Source organism: Coloeus monedula (assembly GCF_965178545.1).
Source record: "Coloeus monedula genome assembly, chromosome: 3".
Classification (NCBI taxonomy): Eukaryota; Metazoa; Chordata; class Aves; order Passeriformes; family Corvidae; genus Coloeus; species Coloeus monedula.
In genome coordinates, this window is record NC_138783.1 from 15,846,187 (window position 1) to 15,864,363 (window position 18,177).

Consider the following 18,177-nt stretch of genomic DNA (forward strand, 5'->3'; position numbering starts at 1 on the left):
GATTTCTGCATCTCCCGTGGACCCTCATGGGCTGCAAGGGCCAGCTTGCTTCACCTTGATCATCACCACGGCGTGCAGAGGAATCTCAGCTCTGGTGCCTGGAGCACCTCCTCCCCCTCCTTCTCCACTAACCTTGGTGTCTCCATGTTGTTTCCCTCACATGTTCTCACCTCCTCTTCTCTGAAAAAACCTGTGCCCCACTTCGTTTTGATTTTCTTCTTAAATATGTTATCACAGGGGCATTACCACCATCTCTAATTGGCCCAGTCTTGGCCAGTGGCATGTCCATCTTTGGAGCCATCAGGGATTGGCTCTGCCGGACATGGTGGAAGCTTCCAGCAGCTTCTCACAGAAGCCACCTCTGTGCCCCCCACCACTACCGAAAACCAGGCTGTACAAAGCCAACACACTGTAATATGGAGAAATGCCATCCCTCCCAGGGATGGCAAAGATTAGTTGTTGAAAATCACAGCTGCAGCAGAATTATAAGAAAAAGCAAAGCACATTCCAGGTGATTGTCGTATTCATTCAACTATCCTATTAAAAATCACATATTTGGAGAGGAAAGTGAGGGTAAAATAATGAGGGAAGGAGATAGTAATAAAAAGAAAGGGACCATGGGAAAGAAAGATTTATCAACTGATTTTACTGTGTAACCAGGCAATTGCTTTCCATTTTGCCTGCTTGAGAGTGTCCCCTGATGCATAACTAAACTGGCATTTGGGGCATGTTTTCATATTTCATTACTGCTGCTGTGAATGTGGGATATTTGGGAACGAGAAGTGCTATTTGATGAGGGAGAAACACCTGACACAGAGAACAGTGAGACTAAAACCTCTGGTTACTGTTTTGAGAACTTGTCCTGTAAATAGGTTAAGCACTGATCCCTGGGCAGCTGCTTCTGAACACTGTGAGCATATGTAGCTCCAGGCACTGTTTAAATCAAACTGAGGCACTGGGACTCAGATTTTTGTTCTGGGGAAATGGCTCACAGCTTCAGGCACTTGGGTTTCAGAAACCCAGGCCAACTCAAATTGAACACACACACACACAAAAAAAACCCAGAACAGAAAAGTAAGAAAAGGAAAACCAGCCATCCTGCAAAGTGAACTAGCACTACAGTCCCTTTGGTATCTCATAAACAGGGTTATCAGCAGACACCTTTGAAACTCAAGCAAAAGCCATGTTTAAATGACTATATTAATTATACTTCCCAAGTATGTTCCTGCTCCCATTTTAACCAAGTTTTCTTTTGCAATAAACCCTAAAAATCTAGACATTTAACTACCATCTTTCAAGACAACACTCATTATAATATAGGAAAAGCAGATTTAGAGAGCTAATAATAATGCATAGATTATGTTTTCTTAAGCAAAAAGAATAACTTCATAATGTGTTGCTCGCAATAAAGGGTAAGTTTCCAATTTTGTGCAGCAGTATTAATTACTGAGGAGAGAGAATGAAAGCAATCACGTGAGATTAAGATTCTTCTGAATCATGGCAGAGAAGATAGAATGCATCTCCTGGATAAAGAAATTATGTTACAGGTAGTAAAATGAGCAGGCAATCTTCAGTGATGCCTGCCTCTAACAGTTCTCCATATGACTCCTTGTGGGCAGGCCCAGGGGAGAGCCACTTATGGCAAAGTGATTATTTCAGCTTCCCAGGTTATTATTCCACAACTTTTCCTGGAGTGAGAGGATATTAACTATTCCACCTCTTCTCTGTGCTGCAGAGAAATTAGGCTTCGCATCACCATGTAATATATGCATAACAAATAATTTTTTATTGCAAAAGCTTATTTGATCGGAAAGGATGAAAAATGGCATGCAGAAGAGAAAGGATGTAGTGTATTACTGCTGGGGGAATGATACATTTCAAATAATTGATGTGAAATAAGATTGCCATCAAGAAAGCAATGCAATAACCACAGATTCTTATAGATGAAAGACCAAGGTGAGAGCTCTGCATGTTGCAGTGAGAGTATTTTCACCAATTTTGGTGATTCTGCCATTTTCCTGTGCAGATCAGGACAGAGCCCCCAACAGGGTAGCACAAGCCAGTGTTACCAGGGCTGGGCCATTCTGCTCTTTGGCTAATACTGCCTATTAGGAGCCAGTTCTTTAATTAACATACACACATTTTGCCCATAATGGAAACAGTTTGTGAAGGCCCTGGGATCTTGAGGAATATGCTGCAGGTTGCCTCAAGATAGTTGTCTTCTCTGAGGTGGCAAGAAACCCATGTCCATAATGCTGACACCTGCCAGTCATCCATATTAAAAAAAAAAAAAAAATTAAAAAGAAGGTTCTGAAATACTAACTTTCTCTTTAAAATGCAGGGAGGTGACACAACCTCATGCTTACGTGGCATTCACAGAAATATCTCTCCTTTTTTCATCAGCTGAAAAACTTTCTTCTGCCAGGCTCTGCAGAGATCCCAAAATGCACCATTGTTATTAAGTGACAAGAACAGGGTCAAGCAGGAGAGAAGCTCTTCATCCTCTAAATTTTAGAAATGCTTTTTTAAAGTCATGGAGCTAACTGTCCCTCCTAGAAAGATTACTAAAGCAAACATGCTGGGTTTTTATTCAGAGCTGGGAGGTAGACTGTGCCATACAGCATCTGTTTCCTGCCCTACGAAAGGCACTCCTTCCGTGCCCTATGGGGCGCAAGGCTTGCCCATGCCCACTTACAACACAGAGCTTCTGTTAGGAACTTCTATTTAGCTGTCTTGGTTTGAAAGGGGCTGTGGGGTAGGATCTCTAGTGTCTGGGGCTGTGTCAGGCTCTGGGGCTGTGTCAGGCTCTAGGGTAGGATCTCTACTCTCTGGGGCCATGTCAGGTTCTGGGGCAGGATCAGGCTCTGGGGTAGGAACTCTACTCTCTGGGGCCGGTGTCTGGGTAGTTATCCAAACCAATCTCAGCTTATCCCTGAGTGCTAAATAGAGTAGGCCTACCAGCACCAGTTGGTTAGTACTCAGAGGGAATCTAAACCCTTCGAAAATTGGTGGGGTGGGCCCAAAGAACTGGTTGAGGGGTTGGGGGAAAACTTCCCCTGGTGTCATTTCCTCACAGAAGGTACCATTTTTAACATAACCCCGAAAACATGTACTCAGTGTGTGATAGCCCTTTATCCATGTACCACATTCTGGAGGAAGTTAAAGACCCTTGAATTCCTCACCTTCTTGACACATAATGCAAACTGGATAACAGCAATGGTAGCCTTAGTCAGAGGACCCATGTTTAGGTAAGGAGCTGCAAAGAGGAAGAATATAGCCACGGCCACATGCCACCCGAACCAGGGTAAACTAGACCACATAGTGCTGCCTAACAAGGTTCCTATATCCAGCACACAAAATTAAGTCATCCAGGAACTGCTATTCCTTTTTCACCTCTCTCTCTTAATGCCCTCAAGCCCCACATTGGGCGCCAAGATCTGTCTTGGTTTGAAAGACAGGTGTCTGCTAAGGAAGGCAGAAGCCTCCCTTGGAGTGGCAGATGTAACCCCTTTCCCTCTGAGTTATTATATTTTTGAAATCAAGGGCTTTTAGGCAAAGATGTGGGAAATAGGAATAAGTTCTTTACTATTATATATATAACCAGTCAAACAAACAGCAATAACTATGGCAGTAACAGCACACACAAACCCAGTCCCAGCCTTCTCGGCTGTCGGGCCCTTTTCCCTCGGGTGCAGTTCCGCTCGCAGCCGGCAGGGGCGCTGGCGGCTCCCGGTGAGCAGGGCAGGTGCGATGGTTCCCCCGCGGCTGCAGGGGGCGCTCCGGAGCGAGCTCGGGGAGCACGCGGCACCAGTGCCCTGGGATCCCGGGAAAAGGATGGAACAAAGGCTTCACAAACCCCTGGGCAGCTGGCCCCAGTGTCCGGCCGGACCCTTGGGAACAGCAGGCTGGAACGGCAGGCTGGAACGGCAGGGAAGAGTGCAAATCCCGGGTGGCAGACATGATGTATCCAAGCGGGGAACCCCCCGGAGATCTGGGCAGGCAGGGCGAGCACGACTACAACGTAGCGAAGGCTCGAAGCAGCAGCAGGGCAGGGCGGCCACGACCTGGCTCCGAGTGGGGCAGGGAAGGCGGCTTTGGGATCCCAGTGTTTTCTCCAGCAGAAAGAAAAGCAGCCATAGGAAAACCAGCTTCCTCTCTCTCTGGACGCCGAGACCCAACTGCCCACATTCCCACGTGAAACAAAAAAGAGCAGCCAGGTCCTTTGTCTTTCCTTAAGCACTCAGCAATCAGCGATTTGTTCCTTTAGCAACATGTATAGGGGGGGAAAATTCCTTTAACAGAAAAAAAAACTAGGACTAAACTAAAACCCCAACATTAACCTTGGTGTTTCTCAGAAGTTTCATACAACAGAGAAACAGCTGCTGCCTAGAGGTAATGACATAACATCTTGCCCTTTGGAAAATACCAGCTAATAAGAATGTATGTACTCATTGAAAAATGTTAAGAGAACATTCTTGTTATTAAGAAAAAAAGATATAAAATATACAATGATTACATTTAAATCCTTATATTATGCTTGTGGTGGTGCCTTAACTTGTATTTGGGGACAAGATCTCATCTGTCGTATCAAGTCAAAGCCACTGGAGGCTGAGCTGACTCTGGAAGAAGACATCATAGAATCATAGAATGGCCTGGGTTGGAATGCACCTTAAACATCATCTAGTTCCAATAATCATGTGAATTTGAACTTTAAACAAGACAAGTATCTCTCCAGAGGAACAGAGGGATTCTACCCAGTACTTGCCTTTTGCTCTGGCACCACTGAGCCTCACCAAACTCCTCACAGCACTGGGAATGGGGAGTTACACAAAAAAAAAGCAGCAACAAATTGCTATTAGTGACAACAAACACAGTCCTTTATTTCCAAAATTCTGTGCTTGTTCTTCACTAGAAGAGCCAAACAACCTTTAAGGCAATGAATCATAGAATCATAGAATGACCTGGGCTGGAAGTGACTGTAAAGCTCATCGTGTTCCAATCCCCCCTGCCATGGGCAGGGACACTTTCCACCAGACCAGGTTGCTCGTAATATCCAATCCAAACCTACTGTTTGTCAGTTTGAAGCCATTCCCCCTTGCCCTGTCACTCCAGGCTCTTGTAAGTAGGCTCTCTCCATTTTCCTGTTGGCTCCCTTCCAGTACTGGAAAGCCACAGTTAGGTCACCCCAAAGCCTTCTCTTCTCCAGGCTGAACAGTCCCAATTCTCCCAGCCATTCCTCATAGGAGAGGTGTTCCAATCCTCTGATCTACCTGGTGGCCTCCTCTGGACTGGTTCCAACAGGTCCATGTCCTTCCTGTGCTGGGGCCCCAGAGCTGGATGCAGCACTGCAGGTGGGGTCTCAGCAGAGTGGAGCAGAGGGGCAGAGTCCCCTCCCTCCCCTGCTGCCCACAGGGCTTTGGATGCAGCTGAGCACATGGCGGGTTTCTGGGCTCCCAATGCACACAGCTGGGGCATGTCCACCCACCAGCACCCCCAAGTCCTTCTTGTAGGGCTGCTCTGGATCTGTTCATTCTGCAGCCTGGATTGGCATGAGGGGTTGCCCTGACCCAGGTGCAGCACCTTCCACTTGGTTTGTTAAACCTCATGAGATTCCCATGGGCCACTTCTTGAGCTCATCCACATCCCTCTGGATGACATCCCATCCTTCATGTGTGCCACATGCACCACTCAAGTTGGTGTTATCAACAAATTTGCTGGGGGTGCACTCGATCTCTTTGTCTGTCATTAACAAAGATATTAAACAGCACTGGTCCCAGTATAGACCCCTGAGGGATGTCACTGGTCACTGATGGCCACTGACTCAGCCATTGACTACAACCCTCTGAATGTGACCATCCAGCCTCTTTTATATCCATCTAACAGTCCACCCATTGAATCCAACTCTCTCCAATTTAGAAAGAAGGATGTTGTGGGGGACTGAGTCAAAGGCCTTACAGAAGTCCAGATAAATGACATTCAGCTTTTGTCCTAGCTTGGGTCTTCTTAGGTTTGTGTCTGAAATCTCCCCAAAAGGAGAGTAATGTAAGAGCGATGTACAGAGTTTCCTTGACTTTCTGGGAAGCATTTATAAGTATTAGACAGTGCATGTGAAGCAGTACCACTTTCCTTTGGTGTAACTACAGTATAAGGTCCTGAAGCCTCATACAGTTACTTCCACCCAGGAAGAACGCTGCATTGTAGCTAAATGAGGCCAATAGAAGCCCTAATTATATGCTAAGGAGTGGAGAAAGGATGAAAAAGATCTGTTATTAAAGCAGTTATTAACATAGAATAGGAATGTTTCAACTCAAGATGAAGCATGAAATCAGAAAGAAGATACTTGGTGGCATGGAGAACTGAATGCTGCATGATGGGTAGCCCCCAAATCACACACCAGTGGTCCCTGATTGAGAAAAGAGGAAGGTTCTTTTCCAGAGCAGATGTGTTGGATAAGGTTTCTTACGGAGTATGCCACAACCTGGGCTTGGGCACCTGACTTGGGCAAACTGACTGCCCAGTGACAGCAAATGAGCATAGGTCTCACCGCATACTATTTACATCTGCAAGGTTTTTTTATGGTGTTTTCTTGTGCTTGCTTTGATGTGACACAATGAAGGACTGTATTTGTGGATGATCCAGCCAGCTTTTGCTGGGATTTTACCTGTCAGAGCATTCACATTCCTCTCTGCTCACCTTCTGGAGAGGAGAAATTACAATCATATCAGAAGAGTTGGGGTGAAGGGACTTTTACTCTTGTACTCATACTTTAGCTCAACTGGCAGCTTTCGGAGGAGAGGGAGATGGAATTGATGTGTGAAAATCAACTACGGACATAAAAAGATAATTTGCCAAACTGCCTGCTGATTCAGTCTCATTAACCTCACATTTCTGTCAATGTTTCGTGAAGAAGCTGGCATATCCCAGCTGGATAAGAGGTGCCAGCCACCAGGGATGGAGGCAGTCCAACAAGTGGGGCTGGCCTGGGCACCCATGGTGTGTGATGGCCATGCAGACTGGCCCCACCATCTCCCCATGCCCCAGAGTCCCTAGTGCACAGGGTCCTCACCAAACACAAGTGACACCATCACCGTTGCTGTGTTGCAACTGTGCAGCCATCAGGATCCATGCCATTCACTGCATAAAAATTGAAATTGCAGCTTTGGTTCAAGTTTAGATGGAAAAGGAGCTCTTCCTTTCTTCAGCTCAGCTAATTGTAAAAGACTGTGTCTTTGCTCTGTGAAAAATGGGAATTTGCCTATGTTTTTTAATCTGTGAGATGGCTAATTATTCCACTGAAAAATTTTGTGTGTGGGAGTAACTCCTGTTGTTGCAAAGCGTGGTTCAGGAAAGGGAAGTTGCTGTCAGTATTATAACGAACAACTCTGACTGTTTATTTCCACTTGATTTTGCACTAGGACTTGTTATTAGCTTAGCCTGTGGTAAAACAACTTATTTTTTCCCTTCCTTTTTTTCATCAACATTTATTCTAGCCTGGAGATTTCCTGAACAGATGTATTACACAATAAATCTCAATTTTCTGGAAAGCTCTGCAAACATGCAGTAGATCTCATTCAATGGCAAAATTAATTTACCACAAAGAGCAGACAATCTGATCTGAGCTGAAGACCCCTCTGCCCCTTCCCAGACCCAGTAGTTCTGTGGGATGTGCAGGCAGACATGTGGCAGGATTTCCTGCCTCTGACTCTTGCATGGTGCCTCAGTGGGTCTGCTGCAAATTCCCAGGAAAACTATGGAAGATCCTCAAAATCTGCCTTGGAAGAACCCTCTGGGTGGATAAGGAAGGTAACAGGAAGAAACTGTGAAAGCTCGGAGATGAGTTCATCTCAGCTCAGTCAGGCCACAAGTCCAAAGTAGGTGGAAAAGTTTACTGTATTTAGTGATTAAGTACTTTTACCTTCAGGTGTTGAAAGTTTATTCAGCATTCAACAATCACAAAAAATACAGGGGGAAAAAATCACTTATTTTCCCCAAACTACAGTCCAACTGTTCATTTCTGGGTAAACAAACCAAATAAAACTGTCCTTTTCAACTGGTATTCACCCTTCATTTATCAAAAGACAACCTTCTTGTGGACTGTCTGTTGGATAGCCTACAGCATCAAGTACAAAGCGGTGGTTTTAAATTCCTTCTGGTCTTGATAACTCCCCTGCAGCATAACTGGGGTAACAACCCTTCCTCCCACAAAGGGGCTTAGGGCAGGTTTGGTGGCCTGCGGTCATCAGAACAACTGATTCTGTGGCATGGTCTTGGCAAAAGGTTTAGATAGTTTCTGTATCACACTGCAGTCCAGGAAAAAATTAAATTTCAAGATCAGAGTCAAGCTCAGAAATATTGCACAGGTCACAGGTAACATGTTAGTTGCCAGTGGAGCCAAATACACCTTGAGGGTGTTTCATTTCCATGCTAGTGGATGCCAGGGGCAGTGGTCCCAGCATGTGGTGCTGTGTCCACAGAACCTCTGCAGAACTCCCATCATGGGTCTGACTGCCCCGCCCTCTCTGCCACCCTGCCACAGATACAGCATGTGGAAATCACACTTCCACATTGCCATGCAGACCTCTCCTGAAGTCTTGTCGGCACACTTCAATGAATGATGCTAGCAAGAGACTTTCACCTGTCAATCTTGTATTCAATATTACTGCAGGCAGATCTGAATATTTTGTCATGTCTGATGACATTTCCAAGTTCAAGTCTTCACTCAGACCCTAACTGATGCTGAGTAATTTTCTTCCTGAATTACACAGACTACCAAATCATACGTAAAGGAAACCATTGGGAAAAAACCCCCTATTTTTGATTGCATTGTCTCTAATAAATAGAGACTGTGAAAAGGTACTATGTTCAGTATCAATTATTCATATTTCCAACAAGTAACTGACAGATCCTCAAGTTATGACTTCCATCCATACTGGCTATAAAATACGGTTTTCACTGATTGTAATGTCTATTACTGGCTGTCAATTTAAATATATATCATGTACCATGCAATAGAAGCTGACAATAGTAAGAAACAACACTTGACAGACACTTGGGAAATACATAAGCAAGAGAAGACTGAAAATTGTTGCAGATCTTTATCTGTGGCTTCTTGCTTTTAAACACTGACCTCCAAGATATGCAGAAAGATTTATCTGCACTTGAAAATTTCCAATACCTCCTGTTGTGTTTCCTTTTCATACCCAGGATAAATTAAATGTCTCTAGATTTTAGATCACATTATCATATTTTAAAGAAGCAGCACTCAAGTCACTCTTGCTTCCCAGCATGAGAAACTCCCCTTAGCAGAAATCCTTGGCTGTCATTTTCCAGCCCTTGTACTCAGGGTAGACTCAAGCTAATGACTTGAAATGAGGAAGTTTTCAGATGAAGCCCAGGGTAGATTTATAATTTTGTTGGTTTAGCCCATAGAGCCACTGAAATTGGCCTCTCATAGCAATGTATCATTCATAAAGGAAGGAGGATTTTGGGGTTTTTTTTCAGAAGCCAGGAAGTCAAAGAAACTGTATCAACTCTTTGGTAGGCAGGCAGATATGGACAACTTAGGCAAAGTAACTATACTGTCTCAAAAATTTACAATCTAGAGATTGCAGAGCTGACCATTTGATGCCCTAGCAGTTCCCAAAGCATCTAAGCAGATGCTCAGAGCTGTGTCCATTCCTTTCGGGCTCCATCTACACTGTCACCAGACTCTGCAGGAGAGCAAGGATAGGCAGAACCGCTGCCAGAGGTCGGCCTGCACTCCCCTTTCTTACTTTTGGGCATTGAAGAAGCAAATGGTAGACTTAATTGCCTTTTTAAATTGCAAAGGTTGAAAATACCTGCTCATCAAATTGATATAAAATGAGTAAGCATATTTCTGAAGATTTTTTTATTCTGTAGATCCCACTTTGTTTAGCCCAACTTCATCATGCTCACAAGTCTTATGTGAGAATCATGCTGAACAAGGGTGAAGGAAAAACAGACATGTGGCCCTCCCCAGGCCAGAATTATTGTTCAGTTGCAGACAGAACCAATCACAGTTGTCCTATTTTCTTTATGAAAACTCTCATCAAGTATGATGAGATATCTCTCACCATAACTCTTGTCTGAACTATCAAGATCAAAAAGACTCTATTTTACTACCCATGGATGGAGAAGCGCTTTAAAACTTCAGTGAATCTTGAGTTTCAACTAGCGAGATGCTTTTTTTTCCTCATTTCCCACAAAGCTAAGATCTAAGCTCTCAATCAGCCCCTTTTATTATCCTTATTCATGTCAGAAGGATCACCATCCAAGCTTACCACTGAGTAGATCAGGTTTCAAAAGGAACTGTCTTCAACAGCTTTCAAAAGGAACTGTCTTCAGCAGCTAGAGAAAGAACAAACATAGGTTGGGCTCCTGATCTTTTTTTAAATGAATATGACAGGTGTGGAAGGGATAGGAACATCATGATGCTACTCTTCTGGCTTCAAAGATAAGCATCAATAAGCCTGCATGTGTATGTTCTGACTCTTCCCAGGCTTCCAGATGAATAGGTCAATCTTACCTTTTTGCAGGATTCCAATCCCTGGGACACTCAGCATTCTCTCTCTGCACCACATCACCAGTCTCACTTTGTCTCCAAATTCACTCACAGAAGCTAACCAGAAATTAGGCTGAACAATGAACACCAGCAACCAAAGGGAAATATGGATTTTAACTTCAGATTTTTCAGTGGAAGTAAGTATTGATTCTTGCCAACTTGTCTCACTGCCATGTCCCCCATTCATTTTGCCATCCTATGGCTGCCACACACCAACCTCAGCAGAACCACGGAGCAGCCACTGGTGCCTTGGGGAGGACTCATGGCTGGGGAGAGGGAGACCACTCTAGTAGGGAAGGCTTCCTCAACTGCCCTAGTTTGATTGTATCACATAGTGAGAGCTGGTGGAAATTTTGTTTTACTCTCACAGTCTCCCAGATATGTCAGTGTCCTGGGGTGACTGCATGATACCATATTCCCTATCATCTGCCCTATGCCAAACACGAATCCCGTGCCTTTCTGTACCTTTATGAGAGAGAGGGGAGAGTCGGTGGAATTCCTTCGGCGCTGTGTGCAAAATACAGATAAACTCGCTGGCTTCTCCTGCCTGGCTGCTCCACTTCTGCAGCAGGGAAGAGTTATATTCCTTTGCTTTTTTAGTTAGCTTCTCGTACATAAGCTGAGGAAAAAATGGGTTTTCCTGGGACTTTGGCTTCTTCTTCTTCTCTTCTGGACTGTTCAGCAACACCAGAACATCATCTAGGAGACCCTACACCTTCATCTGGAGGGCCCCATGCTGAAACCCAGCTCCGGAGAGGAGAAAGCCATACCCACAAAGGACTCTGAAATCTACCCAGGTTCTCTCCACAGCGAGAGGTTTTATTATTTAGCATTATTTTTTTTTCCTGTGCCTGTGTGCACTTTACTTGTTAAATAAATAGGTTTTTTTTCATTTTCCTCTGAGGAACATTCTTTCCGAACCTGATGGGGGAGGGATGGCTGTAACCTGCCTTCTATCAGAGGATGTTCATTTTGGACATTCCTCTGAATTTGTCTCAAACCGGGACCATTTATACCACTACAGCCTCTTGTAGGTGAAGGGGAATATACTGCAATAGCATAGCTGTGGCAGGTATCTTACACAAAGGTCCAGAGTCTGTTGTAAAGAAGCCTGTTATGGTTTATCTCCAGGTTCATTATGTGGACACACCTATCAGCTGATTTCCCAATCCTGAATCAGAGGCCTGATCCCCCACCCTCTACCTCAGGGAAAGAGCATTACCAAACAAGGAATAATGCAGCACATACGTATTTATTTTCATTCCTAAATCTCAAGAATTTAGCTGATAAGGTCTCAGCTAAGGCTTTGTAGTGGAGACTGCTCTGCCACAGCAGTTCTTTGATGAATGCCTGCAAGAACTATGCCTTGTTTTTTAAACATAGAAATAATGATGACAATAATTGACAAGGGCAGCCTGAGGTAATTCCATAGATTCTCATTATGTGAGGTAGGAGGTGTAGAAGCAACCTATTAACTGTCAATAAATGGCAGGTACTATGGCATCCCTTTGTGTCCTGGCAAGTACTCAAGTACCCAAGCCCATCATGGTAACAAAGCAGCTCACTGCTATGATAGTTGGCCTCAACTACGGCCAGTCACAAATATTCAGTTTTATTGCACATGTATGTGCTGTATATCCTGCTGTACAATCTATAATCTATAATCTATCTGTATAATCTGTAGCTATTGATTTATTGTTCAAGTTACAGGGTATAATGAGTCTTATTACATGGGTTTGCTGGATTCCCAGCATGCATTACCATTTTCTTTAGGCACAGCCCAGTCATCAGCAGCTCACCATCTGTGTAAGACCAGGGGACATTAAATATCTAAAAATTAAGCCAGGAAGAGTATTGTACCTCAACAAAAGGATAAAAACATTTTTCCAGTTGAGCCATTGTTCATAATGGTCCAGATGTAAAGGAGAGGGCTATAGGTACCGAAATCACATGGCAGCCTCATGGAATATCTGGGCTTTGCAGTTGCACAGATGCCCATAACACACCCTCCCCTCCTCTTAAAGATGCTCTACAATGAAGGGAAAGATGAGCATCCAAAAAAGAGGAGACATGCTGTCAACTCCAGAGCTGGCAATACACAGGGAAACAGCTAAACCAGAAAGCAGATGTGGGCTGACATTTTTTTCCATTTCCCTTTCTTCTTTCTAAACTTACTGAGCACATTTGGATTCCTGGAAAGAGAGGAAGCATCACAGAGTTTCATCACAATCCAAACTTGAGCTGAGGGTGATCTTGGGATGGCTGCCAAACAGCTGTCCTCCCTCCCCTGCAGAGGAGGCAATGTTTAACACCAGAGTATAGATTATTTGATGAGCCAAGCCTCCACATAGTGGTGATGCAAGGGGCAGGGGTCTGCTTGGAAGATATTCTACTTTCCAAGGTAGATCAACAAAAATAAAAGAAGAAAGAAAAGAAACTAAAGAAAAAGCTCTTTGGCAAGCAGCAGTAAGGATGCAGCCCTGAAGGATCTGGAGGGAGCATGTAAATAAGGGCAATGAGATGAGCCACTGGTAAATATGTTGTAATACAACAAAGATGGGACAACCTGAATAAACTGGGGAAAGGTAGTACCTAGATTAGTTCCTGTAATGGACAAGTTCTTGTCAATATAATGTGAGATCTATTGAGAGAAATCTGGAGATTGCTTACTGGCCATGAAAAAATGTTTTTGCCCACGCTCCTGAAAATGAACGTGACATTGATATATTGCAAAGCTTATGAGCTAATGTGGCCAGTTTGGCAGTAATGCCAGAAAGGAGGACTGCCTTGAAATCTCCCACAAGGCACGTTTCCTGTGGGTGAGCAGAGGGATCAGGTGAAGTTGCAGGCTGGGGAAAGATCGGCATTACACAGTTTCCAATGTAGCCTCCCTCCTGCAGGTTTCAGCTGTCTAAAATCAGCTGCCTTTGCTGGCAGCAGGCCAACTCACCTCCATGAAGGAACCAGCTCCATATGCTAGTCTGACAAAAATTGGCCACTATCTTCAGAAATACCTAAGTCTTTGGCTTTCCTTTTGTTTCTGGTGGCTTTAGTCCCATCTTAGTTGTCATTGTGGTAGCAATGGCATCCAAAGCCTGCCCTTTTCTACTCTTCACTAAGGATGTGAATACTAATGGTACATAGCATAACAAAAATAATGTTTCCCATTTCCAGAGCTGTGTGCATATTGACTGTCTAATCTTCACAGCAGACCAGACAGATAAACACTTCTGCTCTAGTTATTGCCTCCAGAACCTTAACTGACATCGTCCCGAAGCTGGAGCTCCCCAGATCCTTCTCTGGGCTGTTCTCCTGGCTGCATGGCAGCTCTTCAACACATTCCCAGCTCATTGCTCCCTTCATACAGTGACAGTGAGCTGTCCTATGAAGCTCATACAGAACAAAAAAAGTCCTGGCCATTTTGTTTTTCTGCATTTCTCTTTCCCTTTTTGAAGTCATGGACCATCACATCTCTTTTTTTCAGTCCTCTGCTTGCTGTACACCATTGTCACAACAGAGTGGGAACAGGATTTACAATGGGTGCACCACAAGTCAGGCTTGGACAGGGGCTCTGCTTTTTGGATCTCATACGTTGCTGCAATATAAAAACTATGACTACTATTCTGGGTGTAATCATAGGAGCTGCTTGATATGAAGTCCTGGTCATTTTTTTCTCAAGATTTTTTGTCCAAACATTGATGTCTTAGTAAAGCACAAGAAATAAATTCAACTTCCCTTAATTCTTTTGTGCAATTTCTGCCTCAGGGTGTTAGACAATATTACTGTGTGCTGTTAAATACCTGTTGTGTTTTATTCCATGGTGACTAAAATAATTATTTTTATAGTTACTAAAGCATTTGGAGAATTCCCAGGTGTCAGAGACTGAAATGTTATAATTTATGGCTTAAACATCTTCATGAAGGACTTCTGCCTATTATAGCAAAACTGTATAAAAGAACTGCAGAGAAGACTACCATGCCCTAAGACTCCAGACTGCACTTTGATGGAGATAAGATAAGGTGACTCAGGTCTGGGCTGGGGGAAGAATACATTCACAGAGGGATCAAGCTTAGCACCTTCAGGGTGGAGACCGAAGCCCAGGGGCTATCAGCTGCCAGGCTCGAACAGACCCTCACACCAATGGGTGGGGGGAGGAGAGGTTTTGGGTCTGTGGTAAAAAGCCTCTGGTCAAAGGCAATGAACGCCCATCCTCTGCTGTGCAGACCAGCTCAGCTGTAGGGCCCTTGACCCCAGGAAAAGCTGCACCCATGTGAAGGACAGCAGAGGGGGTGTCGTGGCCCATGAAAGGCCCCCCCCCTTTGTAGGGGTCCCCAGAACCAGCACCAGAGCACTGCAACACAATGCAACAGATCCACAGTGTTGCAAGGGACAGTGTCAAACTTGTCCTCCCCAGGGGAGGCACCTGGTCATTCCCACCTGGCCCAAACGTAAATTAATCCACGAGATTCTACACTTTTCGGCGGCTGGGGACCCTCACTACTAAGAAGACCAGATGGAGGGAAGCCACGAGACGTCGTCGGGACCCTCAGAAGGGTGATATGTTTCTACCTAACCCCTGTCACTCTCCCCGTTTCCCCACCCACGCACACTTCTTTTTCTATTTATTTCTTTTCTTTTTCTTTCTCTTTGCCTCTTTTACTATTAAATAAAATATATCAAGTTTTTTGGCACCAACATCTAAACTCGTTTGGTTTTAATCATGTTTTTTGGGTATATTTAGTACCTCTCTGGGTTTGATCTGTTTTATTCACAGAGGCTTAGTTTCCTTTGGTTTTCTGTGTTAAACTGGTTTGTAACATCAGGATGAAAGTGAATACAGAAATGCCAAATGTTTACTGTTCTAATAGACAGCCATCAGTGCTTTACAAACTCTCCCCTTACATCCAAAAAAATAGCACTGTGATTTCACAAATGGTCTTGAGAACATTTGCTATAAATTGAAAGACTCTATTTCTGCTATATCAAGAACACTGTTAATATTGACCAAGGTGCTTTATGGAGCAAACTAATATTTTCATTTTGGTACTACTGAAAATCAGTCTACTGTACTACACTGGTAAAACTGCATCTTTCAAAGCTACCAACAGTAAAAAAGCAAATTGTTACATTTTTCATTAATTAAAAATGGCTTATAATAACATTAATGATCCTTTCATCGTCATACGTAGTTTAGGCAATGACAGCCTACCACATTAACTTCCCCTGGCATTGCCTCGGCCTTCTAACTCCTCCAACTGATCATTACCTAATTTGTAAAGTCTCCCAAATGGGTCATTAGATCTTTAACAGGCATGTCCTCCTATTTGGTATATACCCTAGAAACAGTAGACTGTCAGAGAGAGAACTGGTTTTGAAGTAGCTCTTCCTGGGGGGGAAAAAGTTAAAGAAATGCCAGATTAAATCAAGTTTGTGAAATGCATCGTGGCTTGAAATATCCCTCATGCATGACTAAATAAGACGTCACACAGATTTTTTTCCCCCCACAAACAGGACTGGCATCAAAGCATGTGCCAGCATATGCCCTTGTATGCACCTGCAACTCCTGCTGCTCCCAATCTCTAACAGAAATCCTGTAACCAGGCAGACATCCTATGTGCTAAACTAGGAACCAAGGAGAAAGGCTCATGGGACCAGGCCCTATACTCCTCACATGGAGACCTTCGCTCTCTGCTTCCCCAGTGCAGTCTAGAAATTATGAACCAAAGTCAGGGCAACCTGAGACCACAAGAAAACCAGCAGCATTTGGTCCAAGTCCACAAACTGCCCAGGGTAATGCTACATTCACCAGCCAGATTTGTGCTAATATCCACTGCCAAGTGAGAGAAGCAAAGGATCCTCTGGCCTTTCTCAGCTATAGGTTACATTTTCAGGTTTGTTTTATTATTTTTTTTTGTTATTTTACAGTACAATGTCTGGCATGAGACTGAAAAAAGTCAGTGTGACTAAGTGAAGACTCTTTGTACTAATGCATTCATCTGCAAGCTATTCATATGAAACAGAATAAATGACCACTGGCCGGCAATTTCTGCACTGCAGAACTTTGAATATGGAGATGTTCTTTGCACACAAAGAATCATGGCACCACAGAGTGGTTTGGGTTGTAAAGGACCTTAGAAATCATACTGTTCCATCCCACTGCCATGGGCAGAGACGCCTTCCACTATCCTAGGTTGCTCAAAGCCCTGTCAAACCTGGCATTGGACAATTCCAGAGATGGGGCATCCACAGCTTCTATGGGCAACCTGTGCCAGTGTCTAACCATCCTCACAGGGAGGAATTTCTTCCTAGTATCTAATCTAACTCTATCCTCTGAAACCATTCCCCCTTTTCTCCTACATGCTCTTGTAAATACAAGTGCCACTCCAGTCTTCTTGCAGCCCCCTTCAGGTATTGGAACACTGATTTTTTTCAACTAAACTCAAATTATAGAACTTTACTATTGGCAAATGCTTCCATTTGTTTCACAGCAACTGTTTTGTTCTATTCTTTGTTTTATAAATCACTCAGACTCCATCCTGCTCTCTGTTTCTCTCAGTTCTACTTCTTTTCAATGCAATCATCACCTCTTTTAGGCTTCTCCATACTAGTTTTGCTGGGTTTGCTGAAAGACCAATACTTTTATGTTTTACATTCTTAGCAAGAAAAAGAAATGTGCTGTCCTTTGAGATTAAAATTACTGTCTGGCATGCCCCAGTATATGTGGATTTGCAGAATATTAACTATACAAAAATGAACATTCCCAGCACTGTTTTAATAGCAAACAAATAGCTCTCGAGTACTACTAAATTCTCAACTTCCCATTTCCACAATTTTCCCTGGAATAAGTCATGTAAACCTTGTAGGTACTTTGGTCACTATGTCCTTTATGCAACATCATCAGAGGAAACATGTAATCGCAAAGCTGAAAAACAGAAAACTCTGTGATCAAAGACTTTTAGTAATTTTCCAGAAATTCCTTTTTATGCAAGAAATTTGTTTCCTAACTTGTTCTAGAGGAGGATTTACAATCTATAGGACAGTTTTCTTCCTCTGTATTTTTCAGAAGACTGGATTCATCAAATACAAACTGCTCTTTGATTTGTGTGTCTCCATGTTCAGCACAAAGAAATGAAATATGAGAATGGGAAAGTGACAATACTCATTATCTATAGGTAACTTTTTGGCACCAAAATATTATCCAGATCAACTAGAAAGTGCTGAGGTACTACCATAGAATGATGCAGTAGGAACTGGGTTCTCTGCAGGAAAAGCTATGTTTATTCTGTTCTTCATGTAGGTCACCATGTTGGCAGACACATCAATACCCCAGCACGTGGTTTTGAGTAGGGACTGCCAAAACACCGCACACAGAGGATTGCTCTTCATGGGAGGATTTCAACTGGGATCTCTTGAGAGGTCAGGGTAACAGCTGAAATGTCACAGGATGTACCCAGAGCAGAACTAATTGTAAGGATAAGCCAGTTCAGGACTTGTCACCTCTGAACAGCAAAATAGAAATGAGAATGTAACTCTCCTTTCTCAGAGAAGACTCCAAGGAAACAGCAGCAACCAAACATCTGAGATGCAGCTCAGTT